Source organism: Fundulus heteroclitus, unplaced genomic scaffold, assembly GCF_011125445.2.
Source record: "Fundulus heteroclitus isolate FHET01 unplaced genomic scaffold, MU-UCD_Fhet_4.1 scaffold_461, whole genome shotgun sequence".
Lineage (NCBI taxonomy): Eukaryota > Metazoa > Chordata > Actinopteri > Cyprinodontiformes > Fundulidae > Fundulus > Fundulus heteroclitus.
In genome coordinates, this window is record NW_023396881.1 from 96,011 (window position 1) to 98,639 (window position 2,629).

The following is a 2,629-nucleotide window of genomic DNA, read 5'->3' on the forward strand; positions in this document are numbered from 1 at the left end:
CACTTTAATCAGACAATTAAACGGGCCGATTGAAAAGTACACATTCTAATCAGTTTCACTCGCATCACTGTGTGTCAGGATTGGAGGCAGTAGAGGTGTCGGGGCAGACCTGAGGGGGCTGGAGGCCGAGGAGGTGTAGGCGTGTGGGTGGATGGAGGCAGAGGAGCCGTCAGCACAGACCTGAGGGTGGATGGAGGTAGTGGAGGTGTAGGGTCATCATATCATCTTTCTTCCTCGCTGGACAGAATCACTCTCCTAGACCTGCAAAAATATACCAGCACAATCAGATAATTCATTTGTTACAGTTAAGTGAATTGAAGTGTTTTAAAAGTAGTTGGGTACAGAATACTAAAACAATATATTTGATACAACAGGGTGACACAACAGGTGTGTGATACAACAGGTGTGTGTGGTGCTGGGAGACGACACTAACATACATGCATAATCCAAACAGCCTTACCTCTTTTTTGCGCTTCCCCCTTCCCATGTTCCCGCAGAATCAGACTCTGTCGGGACATCTGTGGTTCTGTTCAAACTCAACCAATTTTATACGGGCTTATCTCGTATGTTTCTGTCCGAGAGATACAAAAGAAAGTTACCATTACTTCAGAGAACAAATTTCTAACCAAATCAATGGTGAGCTCATCATGTCACATCATATCATACATTAATTAAGAAAGATGGTTATGTGCCAATATGACCCCACGCTCTGTCTTGATCACAAGGGGGAGCAAACAATCCAGAACCCCAACCAGTGAAACAGTCCAGTTCAAGATGATTTATTCCACAGAAGGGACAGTCACAGCAATAGTGGCACCATAAAAGAGTCCTTTTCTTCTTCCTTTAAAAACAGCAATCACCAATTGTCTTAAAAGTCACCAATTAGGACCAGGGGTTGAGCTCCGCTTAGAAATGATGCTCCTGGTGGAGGCCCGCCCGTCTGCAACACACCTTCTTCGATCCCCAGCTGAAAGAAACAAGTAGGAAGACGCCAGGCCACTCTGCTCCAAGATCCTCTTGAAGGACTTTCATTCCGACCGTACTCTTTTCCAAAGCAAAGTGCTACTTACAGGCGCGGGCAGAGGCTCCCTCTGCCCTGATCCTCTGTTACTAGGCAGTCTGTTCTGGCATGAAGATCCCACCTGCCTCCTTTGCTCGGCAGTGTGTCGTTCTCCTGCAGGGTCAGCTCTGCCTGCCCCTTCTTCTTCTTCTTCTTGATTTTATTGGCGGTTGGCAACAAACTTTAAGTAGCATTACCGCCACCTACTGGTATGGAGTGTGGTTCGAAATGGACTATCAACTTATATAAGTATTTGTATCTTCCTACTCCTACCTTTAATATATAATTTAACTAAATTAATTTCCTTTTTATATATACCTACATACTCTCATCCATTTTATATATATCTTTATAATCCACCCCCTAGATCATGCACCCATTCACACACACACCTATTTTAATCATATTCTTTGAAATAATTTAGTTTTCTTTAAATATAATAATTATTTGTATATGTTTTCTCCCCGAATTCTTCCTCAAAATATCTATCAAATTAATCTTTCCTTAATACATTCAAACTCTCCTTTCATACACCTTCTTTCTCTTTCATACTTATGGCATTCTAACATAACATGTTCTATCGTTTCATATCTGTCACAATACTCACATTTTCCATTATTATGCTTTTGTATTTAAAAAGTGTATAATTAAGACCTGTATGCCCTAATCTTAATCTTGTTATCACCCTTCCTTCCTTTCTATTTCTTCTTTCATTTCTTTTCTCTCCTACTATCTTCTGTATTTTATAAAACCATCTTCTGTTTTTCTTCATCCCACTTTTTTGCCATTTTTCCATCAGTTTTTCTTTAACCATACTCTTTCCTCATATTTACTTGTTTTAACTTTAAAACTAATGTAAGTGACAGTGAAATGATTTATTTCTTGGAAAAATGTATGTTTATTTTAGATTATGTATTTTAAGTTGTTTAGTTCAAATTTTGAGGTTTATGTAAAATTATTGTATTTTATTCTTTTGAAACTATTTGTTGAAAGTTATCGCGAGATTTGCGTATATAATAAGAAAGGTAGCAGGATTTGCATGAGAGAAGGAGCAGAAATCTGGGAAAGAGTAGCAGTCTCGTATTTCCTGTAGCTGTAAAGGTATTTGTATTTATGTTTGTGATATTTTGTAAATTTATTGGTTATGGGGTTTTAATTACTTAATATTTAATTTAGAGTGGACAAAGAAGAATTAATCTATTAAAGACCTCCGAAGTGGCAGGCGGTCACGAGGTAACTTTGTTACAGTATGTGTCACCTGACTGTCTGTAATGTATCCATTTCTAAAGCTTGTCTTTATTTTTGTAGTTTTCACGGCATTTATTAAAGAGCCCGTTTTGAAGGAAGCCGTGCCAGTGTTGTCACTTTGGAGCAACAGTGAAAACTCCTCCAGCCAGCGCCGGTTACAAACCGTTAAGACGACAGCAGCCGCAGTGAGTGACAGTGTAACTCTCCAGCCAACGCCGGTTAGGACCGTTAAAGAGGAAGGCCGCTGCAGTGAGTGACGGTTGCCGTGGTGTAAACACAAGAGGGCGCCATTTGTCAAGCTCACCGTTTTCAAGAAACCAA

At 39.7% G+C, this 2,629-nt stretch overlaps 1 long non-coding RNA gene across 1 annotated transcript; it reads left to right on the forward strand.

Moving 5' to 3' along the window:
* The first annotated feature begins 1,981 nt into the window (after positions 1-1,981).
* LOC118560706 lies at positions 1,982-2,460 on the forward strand. Its single transcript, XR_004929541.1, has 3 exons — positions 1,982-2,161; positions 2,237-2,293; positions 2,369-2,460. It is a non-coding gene; the product is annotated as an uncharacterized LOC118560706 (long non-coding RNA).
* The last annotated feature ends 169 nt before the right edge of the window (positions 2,461-2,629 follow it).